The sequence below is a fragment of the Schistocerca americana genome, chromosome 3 (genome assembly GCF_021461395.2).
Source record: "Schistocerca americana isolate TAMUIC-IGC-003095 chromosome 3, iqSchAmer2.1, whole genome shotgun sequence".
NCBI classification, from domain to species: domain Eukaryota; kingdom Metazoa; phylum Arthropoda; class Insecta; order Orthoptera; family Acrididae; genus Schistocerca; species Schistocerca americana.
The window spans coordinates 941,909,300-941,932,041 of NC_060121.1; the positions used below are offsets into that span (position 1 = coordinate 941,909,300).

The following is a 22,742-nucleotide window of genomic DNA, read 5'->3' on the forward strand; positions in this document are numbered from 1 at the left end:
CACCAAACAGCTCAGGTGAGAATAAAAATTAGTGATATTGGTGTGGTCACGAAGACGAAAGATGATTTATAGAACATCCTTAGCACAATGGAAAGAATATTGTTACCGGCATGGTGTGAAAATAAACAAGATAACGACTAAAGTGATTAAATGGAGTACTAAAGAAGAATATGATCCTCAAACAATGAGAATTAAAAGGGAGGGGTAGGATGGGAGGAATTTACCTGTTTGTGAGATGGTGGTGGTGATCTAGTGAGATCAAGAGGTGCTGAGAATACAGGAAAGCAGATATCTCTGGAGGCAGGCCCAAACAAGAGACAAACTCTTAGGACACATTTAAGACATAAGAACATCACTGGAACAATAGCAGAAGGAGCTATTGAGAGAGAGAATGCTGGGGACGACCAAGGATGTCACACATGCAGCAGGTAGTGAATGATGGAGGATGTGGTACGTGCGTGGAAACGAAGAGGAAGGCAGACGGAAAAGCGTGCTGATAAAACGAATCTCAGGATGAGGATGAAATTTGATTACAGGGTCATTGACGGAAGTAGACTATATGGAATTGACTTGTTAGGCACAGACAGCCGTCGCAGAATGTAAAAACGCAGTTAATGATTAAATACCTAAAATGTACGTCTTTTAGTTGATGCCTGCAATATGAACAAGAACAGATAGAAATACAACGTAATGGTGTGCGCAACGTATAGGCGAGCTAGGTGGCTAAATCTCCAACTTTAATTAGTACTGAAGAGGACGAATTTGGATATATCGGAAGAAAAATAAAGGGAGATGTAGGAACATAGTAGCAAAGGCACAACACACAAATGTAAACTTTGACACGGGGAAAAGATTAATAAAAAGCTGCATCTGAAAGAGTGCTCTGTATGAGTGCGAAACATAGAGACTAGGGAAGACAGAAATTAAACGATTAGAAGCCAATGAAATGTGGTGTTCCAGCAGGCCGTTGAAGATATGAACTGATCAAGTAAGAAATGTACTCCTAAGAAGACAAGAATAAAAAATTGTATAAAAGATTGTAAAGCATCACAGAACGTTTGGTCATACACAGGTTGATTAAAAGAACCAGGGATTTTGAGATTTGTATTGGTAGGCCTGGGCGACTGTTAACGCTGAATAACATTTGAAACAAACTCTCGTCATCCATTTAGTGAAAATGGATACTTGGAGTGTTGCGTAACATACTTATGCCATCGAAGCAGTGTGGAGGCAACACGTAAAGATTTCTCGGTGACATTAAGTCGCCCAGCTCACGTTCCATCAGCACACGCAGTTAATACGAGGGTACGTAATTTTGAGGAAATGGATTCAGCAGTGAAAAAGAAACCTCCAGACCGTGTGCGAACCGTTCGTATACCGGACAATATTAAAGCTATCCATCTGCTATCATAAGAAGCCCACATTGTTCAATCCGTCATCATGCATAGTCTTTACAGTTGCAAGTGTTCAAAAAATATATGTACAGCATTTACATTACCGTCCATGGGAGTTGCAGATCTTTCAAGAACTTAAACCGAACGATTACCAAATTCTACGGCAATTCTGTGAACGAATGCTCTAAAAGGTAAACGATGACAATAAGTTCAAAGACTTGCGGAAGATGGACGAAGCCCATTTTCATCTTTTCATGGCTTTGTTAGCCAACAGATTTCGTTATTGGATACAAGAAAATCCAGCTCAGTTACAACAATATCCATTGCATAGCAACAAAGTCACAATGTGGTGTGCTGTGTGAACATTGGCTTAGGCCTTTATTTATTTATTTATTTATTTTTTTCGAGGAGGACGAGAATGGCGGATTGGTAGGTCGCCGCGCTCGAATTCTTAATTGTGCAAAGACTACAGACATTTCTACAAATTGACAGTAGGTGGTTTTAGCTAGACAGACTGCACGAATATCGGTAGCAGCTGTATACCAATTATTAATCAACAGCATAATTTCGAGAAAGGGTAGCATTCCATGGCTTCCCAGGTCCCTTGATCTGTCAACTTGTGGTTCCTTGTTGTGGCTCACCTTAAAAGCAAAGTGTACCTTCAAAGCAAAGTGTTTAGTAGTCGGCCTGGTACAACAAAATAATTGAAAGCAATTGTGGAAATTCCTGTTGAGATGTGAATTCGAACAATGCACAGTTTAGCTAAGAGATAGCAGAGGTATTTGCGCAGAAACCGAAATGATATGCAGGATGTTATCTTCAACAAATAAGTTTGCTTTATGTATTCTTAAATCGCATGTTTTGTACTAGTAAATTACACACTTACTTAAACATTTGATAGAAATATTTTGTCTTCATTTTCCCTTGTCTTCGAATTACCTTGTATTAAGACATGCCATTACTGAAATCTACAGCTGAGGGAAGTGGTACATACCGCAGGTCATTGATAATGTGGGAAGTAGCAGTTGTGCTTCAATGAAGAAGGTAATTGGCAAGCGACCGGTATGGAAAATTTCATCAAACCAACGTTAGACGCGATGAGCAAAGCATTATATGCGATTGCCGTTCCCGTACGTGGCATCTCCAACTAAATGGACATTAGGACATAAACTTCGTAACGGCCAGTAATGACGGGACTCGATAAATTTGGAATCGAAAGAGACTTCAGGCTAGAACCCGCGTGTTTTCTGGAGATCATTGCCCCCACAGTTGTGTGGATTCACATTGCGAGCGGGGTGGGGTGGCAGAGATAAAGTCCCATTTGCCTTCTGGCTGCTCAGTCCTCGGGCAGCCTGCTGTGTAGGTCTTGCCTAGTGACGAAATGAGGAGTATCGATCATTCGTGATGGCGTACCGTGAACACAGCAGTCGACCGTGGAACTTGAGACGCATATATGTGCGCGTGTGTGCGTGCGCTAACCCTCAGCTAGTGCACCGTTGCAAGGACAGACTGGCAGTGGCGCGCGATGAAAAGCGACTCTCGCCCTTGCCGCTGCCGCCGCCGCCGCCGCCAGAGGGTCGCGAAGTGGCGACATTTCCCTCCGGCTCGCCTTCACGCCAAGGAGTGCCCTCGGCTGCGTGCACGCTCACGGCCCACTCGTTCACGGTGCTTCCATCTGTTCCAGGGGTTTCTTCATTGCTTACCCGGCGTGTTACACGTGAGATTGCCCGTTGCATTTGTACTCTTGCGAAATAAGAGCCACTTCTTGCGTTACCATTTGTGCACGCTGTTTGCGCGACGTACGAGATGCATAGGCATTGCTTCAGACTGACTCGGAGGACTTATTATTCAGCGGTACACAGTTTTACGTGAGGGGAGCAAGAAGCCTGTAATGTGCAGTTCCGCGGCTGTACTCACACTAATAATATCAAGGAATGCTATTTTTCATCAATTAGGAAAGTGTGGTGTCCACTCTAGAGAGAGATTAAAACGCTTCCAATTTCGTTTAACTGATTCGTATCGCTGTTACTATTCTGTTAATACTGTTGTATGAAAAGTTCATATTGCTGTAGCCTGGCTATGCCTCCTACAGGGGCCTACAATCAAACATGTCATTTCTCTACACTTCTACTCGTTTGACACAGGCTGCGGACACAAAATACAAATGTCACACACAAAATGAATACGTGTAACTCAATCATACAAGTAGGTGAATTGTATACTAGTATTTGAGAGGAAGGGTTGATGTGATAAAAAATATCCCTGGGATGCTAGTAGCCAGTGTTTCAAAATATTGATAAAGCGAGGAAACAGCCTACTTCATATAATTTTGTAGAAAGCCGTTCTTCACGCTTCAGTTTTGTAATTTCTGCGGAGTAATAAAGTAGGAAAATTAGTGTCTTCCATCTAAATCACTGGTAACACACTTCGTCAGGTGAAAAATGGTGTAAAGTCCTTACATTGAACCGTCCATTAATAGCACATAGGTAATATAATCTGCTGAGTTACTGCGAGATAATTGTTGGATACATATCTAAAGCTGGCATTGACCTACGTGACACGCTTTAAATGTTTGTACTGCGGTATTTTGTGTTCGCGAATGCCAGTTATCTAACGGTGTGATTGCATAAACGCCTTTCTAGCTACTCCCTACCCGGAATGACTGCTTCGATATCTTTGGTGCTGACGCTTCGCTGTCTCGTCGACCGCTAGTCTGGAGCAGATACATCGATTCCACAACCTAATAATACTGCGACGTCTGCCCCGAAGTTTTACATTCAAAACAAACCAAGAAAAGAAACCAATTTTTATTGCACGAGACGCAACGGGCCACTGATCGTAGAAACCACCACTCAGAATTAAACTTGGACAGCAGAATAACGTACTCATTATACAGCTCGCCCGTTTATTAGTACCTCTCAAAGTAAAACGTTATATATCTGGTTCTGCATTCTGCAGGTTGATTTGTAGCATAGTTGAATTATTCAAATTCACGAAGGGCTGTCACGGACAAGTTTTGAGGCTTTAGTATATTCATAGTATATTATATCGTTTTCTACGATGAATCTTCCCCAGTCTCTCCCCTCTTTCAAATCATCCTTCTTCTGATATTACTGACATTGATTCTCCTACTGGGCTAAGTGACGTCTAGAATTACATTGAAATTACATATCTATGTATGACAAATTACATATCTATGTATGACATGCAGGTGTACAAAACACAAATAATACGAACGTCAGGAAGGACAATACAGAAATGGTGAAAGAAAATGGAGGCACACACAAAGCCTGGGCCAGAGTGGTCCGCCACAGTAACCATATGTCGAAGTCCAATACATAGTGAAAGTAGACCGTGACATCCTTTACGCCCAGTCGAGACGCAGTAAGGAAATAAGCCGTGCAGGTTTTCGCAGCAGACACTTGGGAGCCTGCCTTTCTTACTCCCGAGTTTAGTGTTAATTTTTTTCGGCTTCTTATGAAATACTCTAGCTTAAACGGTGGGAAAAGTGAAATACGTCTTCGCGCAATTATTTGCGTTTATAAACTCAGCCGTGTGCAAAACATATTTCTTTTTCTATTTATCGAAACATGTCTGTGCACTTCAGAGTATAAGTAATCTGCGCAACTCGTTGTATTTCTGAAACTACATTGTGAAAGTGGATCTGTACATGTCTGCTTCTTTTTATGCATTTTTATCGCCCTCCAGGCCCTTTATACGCTTATTTCCTCGTGTACACAGTCTCCTTCCAAAATGCAAAAGCTGTGTTTCTCACTTCGTTGTTTATTTGAACTACTTCTTTCAATGTGCCAAATATACATTATAATACTTCATAGAATTTTTAACCGTATTTGCGAAATTACTCATTTACGCACTTCTGTTAAGTCGCTTCATCTGCGCTGCCGTAAGCCATCCGTAAAATGAAGATGGTACAGGATTTACAACTTCTCTATAACTGATGCGAAATTTTTAAGTGGTACGGAATCTTATTGCATGGCTTGTCTTTGTTATGAGTTTCCACTGTCCTGCTGAAGCGCATATTCGTCATATTCGCAGAGACTAACTCAGAGTTACATTTCTCAAGAGCTGCACAACTTGACCAGAAGAAGGGATCGGTTGGTAGGACACGTTCTGAGGCATCAAGGGATCACCAATTTAGTATTGGAGGGCAGCGTGGAGGGTAAAAATCGTAGAGGAGACCAAGAGATATGAATACACTAAGCAGATTCAGAAGGATGTAGGTTGCAGTAGGTACTGGGAGATGAAAAAGCTTGCACAGGATAGAGTAGCATGGAGGGCTGCATCAAACCAGTCTCAGGACTGAAGACCACAACAACAACAACAACAACAACTCGGTAAAAATTTGGCGAAATCGAAGCAAAGGTTTGTCAGTTTTCGATTGGGTTACGGAGATGGGATTCACATTTTCTTTTGTCCCACATTTGTTTTGTGATCGATAAATATATACGACAAAAAGTACTGTAAGGAACAAATTCCAAAGTTCAAAAATTGTCGTGTTTCTTAGGCGGTTGTACAGATACGATGTTTCGGTGACAGCATTAAAAAACTAAAAATTAGGGATGGTACCTGCTATTGTGATACAGCCGTGCTGCAGCAGCAGCAGCAGCAGCAACAACAACAGCAGCAGCTGCTGCCACTGGAAGCCGTACGACGACTGCAGATTAATGGAATTACGACCACTGCCTTCCGTGGCGCAACGTCTGCCAAAAGGAGCCAGCCACAAAGCTCTTCTACCATACTGCATCCATTAGAATCTTCGCTTAATGGTTTCACTCCTGTTTGTCACATTCATAACACACACTGTTCGATAAACAACTAGTGACTCTATTAACGTTTCTCTTAAACATACTTAAAAGTACACAATGCTACGCTTATTAAATTGAGTAGGAAGTTAAGAAGATTTAAAATTAACTAACGTACGTTTGATAAAGGAACTAAACGTCAAACTGTGTAACCTGTGTGTGACACCATGTAACACGACTTTGGCTTTCCCATGTGGCGGATACATTTTGCACAACATTTTCTCACAATGTTTCGTTATTTACGACAGAAAGTTGTAACTTGCGTAATGTTCGAGGAATAAGATAAGTTGTTGTTGTAGTAGTAGCAGTCTTCAATCCGAATACTAGTTTGATGCAGGTCTCCACGCTAGACGATCCTGTGCGAACCTCTTAATCTCCGAATAAGTAGCGCAAGCTGCACCTATTCGGACGTGCATACTGTATTCATCCCTTCGTCTCCCTTAATATTTTAGGCCCACACTTCTCTCCATTACCAAATTAACGGTTCCTTGATGCCCCAGTGTGTGTTCTGTCAAAGATGCCTTCTTTTAATCAACTTCGGAAGTAAATTTATTTTCTCCCCAATACTGTCCTGTGCCTCCTCATTCGGTACGCGATTTATCCATCTGATTTTTCAGCATCCTTTTATAGCATCATATTTCCTTGCTATTGGCAGTCAGCATTTTATATCTTCTTTAATTCAACCATCGTCAACTATTTTATTGCCCAAATTGCAACACTGATCTATTACTTATAATGTCTCATTTCCCAACCTAATCCCCGCAGTACCATTTGATGTCGGATTAAAGTGTGGTTGTAATCGGCCTCTGAGGAGTGTAAATTACACCACCCAACTTCAAGAGGCGAAAATTTAGGACGTGGGCAATCCTACTGCCAGAGTGCCGGCATACCGAAAAGGTTAAAGCGGATTGTGAAAACAGAAGAAGGCTTAGCGGTCTCGAAGCGGGCGAGGCGCTTAAGGATCCCATTTGTCATCCGCACAGACCTCTGCTCACAAGATGTGTTGTAATGCCACGAAACGCGGGGAGAGTATTGTTAGCTACATAGAGGATGACTGTCTAGTCAAGTAATCACTTGAACGTGAGGTCACCATCTACTAAAATACAGAGACAGTCGTGGTATGAAACTTCCTGGCAGATTAAAACTGTGTGCCCGACCGAGACTCGAACTCGGGACCTTTGCCTTCCGCGGGCAAGTGCTCTACCAACTGAGCTACCGAAGCACGACTCACGCCCGGTACGCACAGCTTTACTTCTGCCAGTACCTCGTCGTGGTATATTTACAGTTTCCATTGACGTGATATATCCGACATTGTCCGCAGCTCGTGGTCGTGTGGTGGCGTTTTCGCTTCTCGGACACGAGGTTCCGGGTTCGATCCCCGGCGGGGTCAGGGATTTTCTCTGCCTCGAGATGACTGGGTGTTGTGTGTCCGTCGTCATTTCATCATTGACTCGCAAGTCGCCGAAGTGGCGTCAACTAAAAAGGACATGCAATACGGCGGCCGAACTCCCCCGCATAGGGCCTCCCAGCCAACAATGCCATACGATCATTTCATTCCATCCGACATTGATAATTTTGTCAGAAAGAGAAGTTTAGGATTTTTGGTTCCTGCCTCTCAAAGCTCGGGAGGAACTCGGATAATTCAGTTACGTTACGAGCAGGCGACAGTGAAACCGTGGAGATGGGCTGTGGGCCCCTGAGAACACGCTGCTGGCTGGCGTGTCCTTTGTGTGCGCGCGCGGGCCTGTGGCGAGGGCGAGTAGCGTGTCAGCTCCGTGACTGTGCTAGCCCCAGCCCCACGACGTTCGTGACGGCGGCCTAGCCAGTAATAGGTGAAGGGCGGCTCTAGCCTAGGCTAGCGCAGTGGTTGCGCCACGCGGCCTAGATGCCGGCGCGGGCCTTGCGCAAGGCGCCGCCCGTAAATATGATGAGGGTGCACCGCTTGTGCAACTCCCCCGCCGGCGGCAGTCCCTTCCCTTCCCTGCCCGCCGGGCTCACGTTTCTGCCCAGGTAATGCGCGAGGACGTGCCACGGTAAATACGAGAATACCAGGTTGGTTTTCGCAAGGGACGATCATGCATAGAACAGATCTGGAATCTGTAAATGATTCTCCACATGAGAAACACCCGAAACACAGTGGTGACTTGTGTAGATTTTAAAAAGGCCTACGACTCAATAGACAGAGTAGCGCTGTGCAACGCGCTGGAAGAATTCAGCATTGACAGATAGAGCAATAATGCGGCAGACATTAACTGACAGTCTCCAAGGTTAAATTTATGGGGGATATCTCTGAACCATTTGAAATCCAGACTAGAGTGCGATAGGGTGACGGACTTTCACCATTACTATTTAATATCATTCTTGAATAAATTATCAGGACATGGGAAAAAGAAGTGAAAGGAATCCAAATTGGCATTAGAAAAGATAATAGATTCAATGTGAAGTGTTGAGCTTTTGCAGATGACCTTGCAATCCTCACAAATAATTGAAAAGAAACCACTAACGCCATAGAGATGTTACACGAAATTGCAGAGAGAACTGGCCTGCAAATTTCGTATGAGAAAACCCAGTACATAGGAAGAGTGCCACAAGACAAATTGCCTATTGTGACAACCCATGGGAATATTGTACAAGTACCACATTTTAAGTACCTGGGAGAAATAATCCAACCATCAGGGATCAACCTAAAGGCCAATGAGGAAAGAATAAAAAAAACTACAGAAAGCATATAAACTCACGTGGAACTATTATAACAAAAAGTCCATATCCATTAACGCAAAATTGAGGCACTAAAACACTGTCGTACTTACAAATGGTTCAAATGGCTCTGAGCACTATGGGACTTAACATCTATGGTCATCAGTCCCCTAGAAGTTAGAACTACTTAAACCTAACTAGCCTAAGGACGTCACACATCGTACTTCCAGAGGCACTGCATGCATCTGAAACAACACAAATAGGTCGGCAAACTAAAATCAAAGAAATAGAGAAACAAGAAATGAAAATTCTCAGGAAAATTTTTGGTCCGATAAAGGAGCAAGGAATCTGGAAGAAGAGACCATCATCAGAATTATATAAATACACAGAGAAGATTGATACAATAAGGAAAAGAGTGCAGTTCTACGGACGTATCCACAGGATGAATGAAAAACAGATTTTCAAAGCGAATTCTTAGTCATCAGCTCAGGCAGAGGAAAAACAAAATGGATAAAAGAAGTTGAAGAGGACCTCAGACAAGCACACATAACAGTAATCAATGCAGAAAATAGAACTGAATTCGGGAACATCATCAAAAAACATAAATTTGACACAGAAGAGACCAGGATGCAAATGGACAGCGGAGCGGAAGAAACAACAGTGAACACATGAAGAAAATTTGGGCTCAGAAAAAACATAAAAAATGATCATTAGGGAATTAAAGCTCACTCGCTCTCTTTAAATGGGAATGAATGATAATAATAATAAGAATAATAATAATAATTTGCACTTTTACGAGGAAAGTCAACAAGACAGTTTTGGACCGGTTAAGAGCCGACTGAGATTTGTGTATACACACACACACACACACACACACACACACACACACACACACACACACACACACTCTCTCTCTCTCTCTCTCTCTCTCTCTCTCTCTCTCTCTCTCTCTCTTTTATTACGGAGAATGAAAACTACTTATTTTTTCTTCTCGGATGAACCACGTAAGGACCACGTGCCAGTTTGATCTTCATTCATTGTTTTCTTCTATTACTCTTTAATCGAAGTTTTTTCTTCGTGTGTGCTGACCCATTCACACCACTATCCTTTCACTCCCCCCTCGAATCCTTCCACATTTAATACTTTTCGCCAAATACTTGTTTCAATTATTTCTTCAGCTTTTGTGTTTTCTGAATCCTTTTTTTCACTTCGTTGCTCCAATTTCATTTTCTACCTGAAATATTTCGATATCTTCTTGGTTAATCTGTTCTTTTGCACTCTATATAAATACCCGAAAAAAAAAATGCCAGCCTTCGTTTTCTCATTACTTCTCATAATATTCCTGTGTTTCCACCGAGAAGTAGGAAGAGTCGTACGGCAAGTGCCTTCCCCCCCCCCCCCCCCCCTCCCACGCTCCCTCTCCACCCACACAGGAGGAACACTGCCAATGAATGTCTCTTTAATTAGAAAACGTGTATATGATTCCATACCGTTCAGTGAATTTCGAGCGTATGGCGTCTTGTCCCTTTTCTGCCGTTTTTTGAATTGTTTGCATGCCTTTTTTTGCATATAGTGCGCATAGGCCGATTATCAGTTTGTGTACATGTCGGCGAATTCTAGTGTTGGCAGTATTATGTCAAGCAGTTTCACACGTTGCAACAACCGTTTTGCATCGCAACCACTGTCGCACGTCCGAAGTGCTTGGCCACATTATGCCACTTCTTAAAAACGGAAATTAGCAACCCGCATGAGAAGCTAAGTACTTGAATTTTTCGTACATTGTATCGCGAGAAGGTTTCAGTGCTCTAAAAGTTCAGCGTTGCCGAACCCAAAGATAAGAAGGCCCTGGTTTAGATTCCCTCATCCGCGTGAGGTCAAATGAGGAATCGCGTGGCTGTGTCTGTTAGTTGGGTAAGTGTGTTAAGCTCAGACAACTGAATTTAAAGCTTAGAAGGTACATTATAAATTGAAAATTTAAAAAATCCAATAATGAAATTAACATTTCGTATTCACTTATTACCGTGTTGTACAGTTTTGCTCTCGACCGCCGTTAATTGAATTTTCTTACGCATAGAGAGACGTTGTAAAGGAAAATGCAGGAATTGCATATTTTGCGCAACAAACATACACGTCGATACTCTGCAAACCACTGTGAATTGCATGGCAGTGTGTATCATTAATTAGTGCTTGTTCCCGTTAAGTTTTGGTTTGGAGCACGGGAAGAATGACTGCTGAAACACTTCTGTGGGTGCTATAATTAGTCTAATCTTATCTTTGCTGCAGGGGGTTGAAGTGGATTCGTAGATTCCTCACAAGAAACGAAATTGTAGTGCTGTCTTGACATTCGATAAGTACGCTTTCGCTTGGTAGTTTGCCTCTAGAGGCGCTAAAAGGAAACTCGGATGTTAGAATCAGATGTCACCGAATAGACGTGGAAAGCAATTTTGATAGTGTTTCAAAAGACATTCTTACATGGGGCAAACAGACGAGATCATTATTCGTGCTCCCCGTCATTGTGTGCGTCCAATATACCCTGTTTCTGTCCTGTGTTTGCTGTTGGGTCCCACACACTTCAGCAATATGCTGCGACATTATAAGCCGCGAAACCAGCACGCAAGCCACCGGAGTGGCGCCCATCGGGCTGGGAGCTGCAGGACATTCGAAATTTTGTTGTCGATTTAAGTTTTCTGCTAAATACAAGGGGCAGTCAAATGAAAACCGAACACCTGCCACAACGGGACCAAACTGGAGTCGTTACATTCAAAAGTAATCACCATACGCGTTGTGACACTCGTCACGAGACGATAAATTGCTGTTCCGCAAAACGCGATCGGCTGGTGACGGATGCGCAATCGCACCCACTCCAGCACTTCCTTTTTCCGACTGAAGCCAATATGCACGCGTGCCTTTCTTCAGGTCGCCAATGATGTGAAAACCACGCAGTGAAAGATGCTGACTGTACAGATGATGATGATGATGATGATATGATGATGATGATGATGATATGATGATGATGATGATATGATGATGATGATGATGATGATGATGATGATATGATGATGATGATGATATGATGATGATGATGATATGATGATGATGATGATATGATGATGATGATGATATGATGATGATGATGATATGATGATGATGATATGATGATGATATGATGATGATATGATGATGATGATGATATGATGATGATGATGATATGATGATGATGATATGATGATGATGATATGATGATATGATGATGATGATATGATGATATGATGATGATGATATGATGATATGATGATGATGATATGATGATATGATGATGATGATATGATGATGATGATATGATGATGATATGATGATGATGATGATGATATGATGATGATGATGATATGATGATGATGATGATATGATGATGATGATGATATGATGATGATGATGATATGATGATGATGATGATATGATGATGATGATATGATGATGATGATATGATGATGATGATATGATGATGATATGATGATGATATGATGATGATATGATGATGATATGATGATGATATGATGATGATATGATGATGATATGATGATGATATGATGATGATATGATGATGATATGATGATGATATGATGATGATATGATGATGATATGATGATGATATGATGATGATATGATGATGATATGATGATATGATGATGATATGATGATATGATGATGATGATATGGTATGGTATGATGATGGTATGGTATGATGATGATGATGATATGATGATGATATGGTATGGTATGATGATGGTATGGTATGATGATGATGATGATGATGATATGGTATGATGATGGTATGGTATGATGATGGTATGATGATGATGATGATGATGATATGGTATGATGATGGTATGGTATGATGATGGTATGATGATGATGATGATGATGATGGTATGGTATGATGGTATGGTATGATGATGATGATGATGATGATGATGGTATGGTATGGTATGATGATGATGATGGTATGGTATGGTATGATGATGATGATGATGATATGGTATGGTATGGTATGATGATGATGATGATGATATGGTATGGTATGATGATGATGGTATGGTATGATGATGATGATGATGATGATGATGATGATGATGATGATGATGATATGGTATGGTATGATGATGATATGGTATGGTATGATGATGGTATGGGATGATGATGGTATGGTATGGGATGATGGTATGGTATGGTGTGATGATGATGGTATGGTATGGTATGGTGTGTCATGGTATGGTGTGTCATGGTATGATATGGTATGGTATGGTATGGTATGATGTGTCATGGTATGGTATGGTATGATGTGTCATGGTATGGTATGGTATGGTATGGTATGGTATGATGTGTCATGGTATGGTATGGTATGATGTGTCATGGTATGGTATGGTATGGTATGGTATGGTATGATGTGTCATGGTATGGTATGGTATGGTATGATGTGTCATGGTATGGTATGGTATGGTATGATGTGTCATGGTATGGTATGGTATGGTATGGTATGATGTGTCATGGTATGGTATGGTATGGTATGGTATGATGTGTCATGGTATGGTATGGTATGGTATGATGTGTCATGGTATGGTATGGTATGGTATGGTATGATGTGTCATGGTATGGTATGGTATGGTATGGTATGATGTGTCATGGTATGGTATGGTATGGTATGGTATGATGTGTCATGGTATGGTATGGTATGATGTGTCATGGTATGGTATGGTATGGTATGGTATGATGTGTCATGGTATGGTATGGTATGGTATGGTATGATGTGTCATGGTATGGTATGGTATGGTATGGTATGATGTGTCATGGTGGGGTGGTGGTGTGGTGACGATGATGTGATGATGTGTTCCGATTTTGTCCGATTGGCAGTGTCAGGGCGGGCGTTACCGTGCAGCAGGATGATTCCGACCGAGGGCAAACGGCAAAGCCAACAGTGTAACAATCCCAAATCTCTCTCGTCAAAGGATTCCACAACTGTTCGCACAAGTTCTGGTAAGGGCATGAAGACCATCTCCTTCCCACCGCTCGTAGAATCATGATAAATGCGCAGCGCTGTCAAGACACTTTGCAGAAACTGCGACGCACCAGGAATTCCATCGGACGGACTCGTCCTGTTGCATGGCAGCGCCTGGCTCTCTCTCTCTCTCTCTCTCTCTCTGCCAACTGGACGAAGGCTCCGCTTCACCGATTTGGTTGGGAACCACTTCAATATGATGGGTACAGCCCTGATCTTTCATCACGTGGTTTTGAGATCTTTGGCGACCTGAAGAAAGACCTTCGTGGTCGTACGTGGTAATGCAAGAATGGGTGCGGTCGTGGAGCCATCGGCGACAGACAGCGTTCTGCGAAACAGGAACTCATCTCGTCTGCAGGGTGATAAATAAATCTCTTAAAGCCTATGGTGATTACTTTGCAGTGGAACCATTCCGTGGTCCCGTTGTGGCGTGCGTTCGGTTTCCATTTGACTGCCCATACATCGATCCAGTGTTTGAGCACAGGGCAGGTAAGGAGTTGATATTGGAGCCCCCCCTCCCCCGCGCGTGCCGGGAACTTGTAGTGGGCTCTGGAAGCCTGCGTTCTCGGCGGCAGCCACGCCGCACCGCACCTGCTCAGTAACTACTGTGGCGCGGGCCGAGCGTCGGCTCAGCTGAGCTGCGCAGCTGCTCCACCGCGAGGCATGCGATGGAGGCGGCGACGGCGACACCGCCGCGGGAGGCGAATGGCGTGACGCGCTCTGAAGTGACGTGCCGGTTTACTGCAGCAGTGATTTATGGCTCAGAAAAGAGACGTTACCTGCAGCTGCTATTGCATGTTGTTTCCTAATGTGGTCGAAGGCGGAGTTGTTTCGCAAACCAAATTTAGCAAAGTCACCCAGCAGTAGGCTTACCATACGTCCGGGATTAGCCCAGACAATCTTTTTTAGTACTGCTTTGGGTTATGTTACGATTTGAGAATTTTATGACTCGAGAAGATTTTTTTAACATTCAGACCTATATGTTAGACATTGCGCCGGTAAAGATTCATACGGCCGTGCCTCTCTCTCAGCCGATCTCGGAGCAAGCACTGATATCGATTTACGAAGAAGTTGCCTGGCCTGATTTAGAAGAGAGTTTACAAGTTGTTAATGAAATTGTGTGTCCACAAATATTGATAATCATATTGCTAAACTTACCGTGTAAAGTACACAAGGCTTGAAAAATATCTGGAGGTGAGGACCGCATCTTGACTGAAATGTGGAAATACGCAGATCATGATACAATGAAACATCTCCATGATATCATAGCAAAGATTTGGGAAACAAACTCTACCTCGCGATTGGACCGTAGCAATTATTTACCCACTTCATAAAAAAGGCGATAAGAGTGATCTGAATAATTACTGAGGAATCTCTTTGCTACCAACGACATACAACATCTTTTGCAGACTGTTGTTAAACACAGCTGAATCAGTCTTAGATCAACAATTGGGCGAATATCAAGCTGATTTCAGGACATAAAGATCCTTTGCAGAGCAGATCCATAACCTGAAGTCTGTTATATCGTACGCCAAATTAAGACCAAAAACGTTTGTTGTGACCTTCGTCGACTTTCAAAAAGCGTATGACTCAATTGATCGAGAAACAATAAACAACACCCTTGCCGAATTTGGTCTACATAGGAAAACAATCAATCTGATAAGCGCCACTTTAAATAACACAGCGTCAAAGGTCAAGTTCAGAGGCGAACTATGAGAACCATTTGAAATCTGTACAGGGGTGAGACAAGGCGACCTGCTCCCTCCATTTCTTTTCAACTGTGTTCTGGAAAAGATAGTCAGAGAGTGGAAAACAACCGGACCGCCAGGTTATGGAATTCAAATTGGACACACAAGAAATGGCCTCAGTGGAAACTGTTTCGCTTTTGCTGATATGGCACTAACTGCAAATAACATTGACGAAGCTATGGTTCAAGTGTCCAGCCTACAATCAATTGCTGCTAAGACTGGCCTAAAAATAGCATTTAACAAAACTGAATTCATCACAAACATCAAATACGCTCCTCCTCATATTGAAATACAACAAGAGAAAATCAAGCAGTTGAAGAAATTTAAATATCTTGGAGAAATAATTACACTTGATGGCGGTTCAGAAAATGCAGCTGTAGAAAGTAGGTGTTCTAAACTAGAAGGTGCTTTCCGTCTGTGCAAAGACTTATACAAAAGCAAAAGCCTGTCTTTAAACCTAAAACTTTGTCATTATAACACCGTAATTAGACCGTCAGCTTTGTATGCATCAGAATGTTTAAACATGACGATGAAAGGACCACTACGAAAACTTGAAATAAAAGACCGGAAAATTTTGAGGAAAATCCTTGGTCCCATCAAAGAAAACTGAGAACTCCGCCGAAGACAAAACTGTGAATTATACGACCATACAGAAGACATTGTTACCAGCATGAGGAAGCGGAGAATGATGATTTTTTGGTCATCTGGAAAGAATGAACCCGCAAAGACTTACTCATCGCATACATTCATCAATTTCGAAAACAAAATCGTATTCAAAGTGGGCAAGCCAAGTAAAGGATTTACAGGAAGCTGAAATTTCATTTGATGACATTCAGGATCGAAAAGTTTCCAGAGAAAAGTCAAAATTACGAAAAACCTTATTTCGCTTACTAAGCCAGTTCCACGTCTTGCCCGCAAATGGTCAAAACACAGAAAAGAAGCACAGTCAGCCAAAATGAAAATCTACTGGCAAAAGAGGAAAACACAATCAGGGAAGAGAGAAAAATCTTAGTGGTCCATAGCAGGCAGAAACGATAGCAAAAGATAATTCAATACAAAGGGTTAGGTAGTGGTTAAAGAAGTAAAACCATAAAATCTTATATCTCGATAAAAAGATTTTATATTGCCCAGTCATTGTTAACTGACAGTAATAAATACACTGCCGTTTGTGAAAAGTGCAACACCGGGAAGGAATTACCCGAATAGCGCCACACTTGGTGGAAGTGGCGGCGGGTGTGCAAGCAATGCGTGATACGTTTTGCTGCGAGATGGGAGTGCACGTACGTCGAGCAGAGCCACCTCGTGTCGGTCCGGCAGGGTCGGTGTTGCGCCTAGTGTAGTCGGTGCGGAGCTGTCACACGAGGTGGAAACAATCCAGTGACTGCCAGTATGCCTCGTCCACGTCAAAGGGAGCCACATCGGCGTGTGAGCGAGTTCGAACGGGGCAGAATGATCGGACTCCGGGAAACGGGGTTGTCATACCGTGATATTTCGGCTCGCACAGGTGTGCTGCTGCAACAGTGACGCGTGTGTGGAAGCAGTGGATAGAGGAAGGTCTTACGCAGCGACGAACGGGAAATGGACCACGGAACATAACAGCACGGGATGACCGTCATCTTGTCCGCATGTCTATTAACGGACCGTACAGCGTCATCCACAGTGCTGGCTCGTCGCTGGAGCACTGCAACAGGTGTGAACTTGTCTGCATCGACGGCTCGTCGCCGTCTGTTGCAGGTTGGACTGGTTGCACGTATGCCACTACGTCGGCATCCATTGTCCAGAAACCACAAGCTCCTCCAACTTCAATGGGCACGTAAACACCGTCAGTGGGGTGCTGAGTGACAACGCGTAATCTTTTTCGGATGAGTCCCGCTTCAACGTGTCCTACAGTGATGGCCGTATACGTGTCCGGCGGTACCGTGGTGAGCGCATCCTGGAGGGCTGCATTGTGGAGCGGCATAGCGGATAAACACCAGGTCTGATGGTTTGAGGATCTCACCTCGTACGTATTGCGGGCACTTTGAACAGCAACCGGTACCTAACGGATGTTGTGGAGCCTGAGGTACTCCCACTGCTTCAGGCATCTCCACAGCCCACGTTTCAACAGGATGATGCGTGGCCACATATTGCGAGGAATGTACAGGCCTTCTTCGAAGAGCGACGGATACCATTGCTTCCCTGGCCTGCACGTTCGCCAGACATGTCGACCATGGAACATGTCTGAGATATGGTTGGTCAGCACCTGGTGCGTCACGGTTCTCAAGTCTTGGCTTTGTGGGCTCGGATACAAGCTTCGTAGAGGGAAATTCCTCAGGAACGTATTCAGAACCTTTCTGATTCAATGCCATGGCGCGTAGCACCTCTAATCGCAGCGCATGGTGGCCACACGACATACTGAATAGTAGGAATCAAAGGACGTGTACAGATTTGAAAAGGTAACCATTTGTTTCTTGTCATGTACCTAACATGTGGTATTAAATAAATTGAGTTCATGCCTTTCCTTATTGGTGTTGCAATTTCCACAAACGGTAGTTTATTTTGTCTCTGATCTTGCGTCACTGTTCGACAACTAACTCTATGAACATATATTTCTAAAGGATTACTAGTTACTGTTAAACGACGAAAGGCATAATTTCGTACCTTGTTCTTCAATTATTTTTGAGGATTGTAGATGTTAACTTCATACATGCACTCAGTACATTGTAATATGATGTGTTTAACACTTGATATGCCGCAGTAATATTTCATTATCTGCTTTGATAAGACGGCGTCTAAAGGCATAAATCGGAGCTTTCCGAAAAAGCTTCTAGCTTATTTGACTAATGTGCCAGAACTAATCTCTAATATCGTCTGCCCCTCCGCAGAGAGAAAGGCAAATGAAAATCCAGAGAGCAAACACGTCAATAGCTGCCCTGCTAATAATCGCGGAGGACAAATTACTTAGTGTATCGTAAGGAAAATGTACTTTCTACGCTGGACGCGTTAAAAGGAAACCGAAATGTTACAATCGGGTATCATTGAAGTGGAAAGCAATTTGTGTTACAAAAGAGTGATGTGTTAGGTTGGAATATTTCTACAATGGTTGAATTTGTTTTCACCTGCGACATCTACTCCAGCTGGAAGTCTTTTAACTGTGGGAATATTTACGCTGGAGAAGGGGGTGTACTTCTGTGTCTACCGTTAAACATCTGGGAGATGTTAAAATTGATTGGGAACTTTCTTGTTGGGAACTCTGATGTAATTAAAACAAACCGTTTCGGAAGTGTCGTGTCTAGTGAACAATACAAATGAGTGAGTAAAGTTCAATTTTCGAGTAAACTGTTCAGAGTTTTGAGTAATTTCCAAAAATATTTCCTGGGTTGGAGTTTGAAGAAAAATCCTAATTCATTATTTTCGTCATGTGGTCTTGTTTTCATGTGCGCCTTTGGTCTTCAGGTGTTGAAGCAGACATAGCATATCGATGCGACGAAGTTTGTCTAGCCACAGCAATGTACACAAACCGTGAACGATATACCTTTGCGATGTTACTGCACATTTACTGTTTAAAAAAAAAGCATCCTGGTTAAGCCTGAGAAACGGGGAGGGGCGGTAGTAATGATGTACACTCGAGTACTTTGACGAGTGGAGCGCGGGTACACTCTTCCAGTCTGATGCTCCATTTTTACATGAATGTCTGGTGTGATGCACCTCTTTTGAAACTTTGTAGGATCTGATAAAATTTTCTCGGGTTTCAGCGGTTTAAAGTGCATTCGTATATTTTGTCGGATCATTCGCACACACGGCGACTCGTTCAATCTAAAAAAAAAGAAAAAAATTCATATGCGAGAATAATTTTTTTCTCGCAGGGCTCGAAGCCTAGCTCTGCGTAACAAAGGCTGTGTAATTTCCGCATAGTTGGTATGTTTCTGCCGTTCGTAATATTCGCAGTAGTTGAGTCACTTATCCAAATCAACGGATTATTTGTGCACATTTCGCTTTAAGATACTCCGTCAACACATCCGTCAGCAATGTTATTCGTTTGCCCTTCCCATCCTCAGTGAATTTAACGACGTTGACAGCATGTTGTAACGGCTGCTCGCTAGGTCACTTCCCGGCACCAATCTTCGTGATTGGACAGGGAGGTGACAACGCGCACCATTTTGAACTGGGATGCCGCTACGCCTAATCACGTGACAGAGTTGTCGCAACGGCCGTGTCTTTGGTTAGCTCTGTCGAGTAACAACACACTTGGGATATTCAGTTACTTCTGACGTTCAAGACTCAGGAGATTTCATTACGCCTCTCGTGTTGGGTTACATCGCAATAATGAGGCTGGGTACTGTGAGAGCCTGCGCAAGTATCGCTTTCACATCCAATGAATGTGGTGTGTCTCGAAACTTCTGGAGGGCATAGAGACAGGTGGAAGTCTTCCTGCCCAGTTGAGATGGACAGGCGGTAGAAGATTGATTTCTCACAGGCGCAGTTGTGGTGTAAATGGAAAGTAATCCACAACACAACGTGGGTGAATGCTTCGACTTGGCGGACAGAGCTCAGCGGGATGCGCGGGGAAGGGATGTAAGTGGGGGGTAGGCTGGCGCTGCAGCTGGGTCTGCGGCTGCGTGGGACGGGAAGCAACACAAAGGCCGGGAGACCGGCGGCACTTGCGGGCCACCCTGTAGCCCAGGCGGTGGGTTTTCTAAAAAGCTCCGAAAAACGTTATTGACGGGGCCAGGCTCCCAATCTCCTCCTTTCTTCTTCCCTTCCGTCCCCTGCCGCTCCCCTCGTGAGCCCCCCGCGCCCCCGGGCAGAGCTCGGGACAACACAGCTGGCCCGACCAGGCAGGAGGAGGCAGGGCAGCTGCCTGGCTGGCAGCAGACTCACGGGGCTCGTGCGGATGGCTGCTCACTGCTCGCTGCCCGCCCCACTGTCCTGTTAAACTGCTGCCTGCCTCGGCCCCTCTGCTTCCCTGTGTCCAGCAGGTACGGCGCGCGGATAGCGCAGTCCAGCGATACACACCATCCTTCTGTAACAGGCCAATCACTGCTTTCTTGATTGACGACGTCCCTCAATACCGTGACTGGAAATCGAATCAGTTTTGGCTTCAACCAGAACCTTCATTTTCCTGACTAATTTAGAATCATTCTAGGCTCGTCTTAGGGTGAAGCGCACGGAAGTTAAGATTATAAAGGGCAATCAAAAAGTTTCCTTGAAGGTGTTGCTGCTGCGTATGTGCAACGCGGCGCGGCCCCGATGTGTGTATATAACTTGCAGTCAAGAGACTAGTGTGACATTCGTGTCCTTCCGACGTGCGTGCTGTGAATGCGGAAACCTGAACTATGCCTACGTTCTTACCAAATGCGTCCAAACAGGACCAACGCGCTGTTATTCTTTCCTTGATTACCGAAGGACAGGCACCGGTAGACTTCCATCGAAGAATTAAGAATGTTTGTCGGGCACTACGTCTGTCGGAAACCACCTTTGTGGAACGGTGCTGCTGCTTCATAACGCACGTACCCATATCGCAAACATCGTAACACGGAAGTTACGCCAACTCAAGTACGAGACACTCGAGCGTCCGCGCTATATTTCTCATCTCTCCCCTTGTGATTATCTCGCCTTGGGTCCCTTAAAAAAGGCCATGGAGGATCGACGATTCCTGTCTGTGGACGTGCAGCGGTCAATTAAGGACTTCTTCCCACAGTAGAGCACAGTATATCACCAGACCGGTATCTTCAACCTGCTGCATCGGTCGGATGGTTGTCTCAGTGTTCACGGCGGTCTTGTCTGATTGGAATGCCGACTCTGCGCTCTACGGCCTTCGAGCTGAAACTTCTTGAGCGCCCATTGTATCATAAATTGGAAGCAAGTCAAGTCACTATTTTATAAAAGTTTCCTTCGTTATAAAAGTCAAAGCCGATTTCAGACATGGATGTTTGCAGATGATGCTGTCGTTTATCGACTAATAGTCATCAGAAGAACAAAACAAACAGCAAAACGATTTAGAAAAAATATCTGAAAGGTGCGAAAAGCGGCAGTTGATTCTAAATAACGAAAAGTGTGACGTCATCCACATCAGTGCTAAAAGGAACACGTTAAACTTCGGTTACACGATAAATGTCTAATCTAAAAGCCGTAAATTGAACTAAATGCCAAGGTATTACAATTACGAAAAACTTAAATTGGAAGGAACACACAGAAAATGTTGTGGAGAAGGCTGACCAAAGGCTGCGTTTTATTGTCAAAACACTTAGAAAATGTAACAGACCTACGAAGGAGACTGCCTCCACTACACTTGTCCGTCCTCTTCTAGAATACTGCTGCGCGGTGTGGGATCTTTGCCAGATAGGACTGACGGAGTACATAAAAAAGTTCAAACAAGGGCAGCACGCTTTGTATTATCGCGAAATATGGGACAGTGTGTCACAGAAATGATACAGGATTTTGGCTGGAAATCATTAAAAGGCGTTTTTCGTTGCGACGGAATCTTCTCACGAAATTCCAATCACCAACTTTCTCCTCCGAATGCGAAAATATTTTGTGGATACCGACCTACATAGGAACGATCACCACGATAAAATAAGGGAAATCAGAGCTCGTACGGAAAGATATAGGTGTTCATTCTTTCCGCGCGCTATACGAGATTGGGATAATAGAGAATTGTGAAGGTGGTTCGATGAACCCTCTGCCAGGCACTTAAATGTGATTTGCAGAGTATCGATGTAGATGTAGATGGAAGTCCGTCAGTTGGTTCCATTCACACATTGTTACCCATATATCATCTGCTCTTGTGCTGTAGCAAAAATAATGGTTTCGTCGTTAACACCGCCTTTGTTCAATTTACTTTATCTAGTTAAAGACCTTATGCGTGATGCATTTGGAAAAGGTTGTAGCTAGGGTGCTGGAGGGACTAATGCTGACCGCCTGCTTATTTGAATTCCTTTTCTCTCTCTCTCTCTCTCTCTCTCTCTCTCTGAAATTCTCGTTGCATTACCCGGTATTCGATACGAAGAATATTTTCTTACACCGTTTGCCTTTTTCACTTGAGTCG

At 43.5% G+C, this 22,742-nt stretch overlaps 1 protein-coding gene and 1 non-coding gene across 2 annotated transcripts in view; one reads left to right on the forward strand and one right to left on the reverse strand.

Moving 5' to 3' along the window:
* Window positions 1-22,742, forward strand: part of LOC124606836 — a 357,172-nt gene that overhangs the window by 304,503 nt on the left and 29,927 nt on the right. The window lies entirely within an intron of this gene.
* On the reverse strand, window positions 7,366-7,440 carry Trnap-cgg. Its single transcript has one exon. It is a non-coding gene; the product is annotated as a tRNA-Pro (tRNA).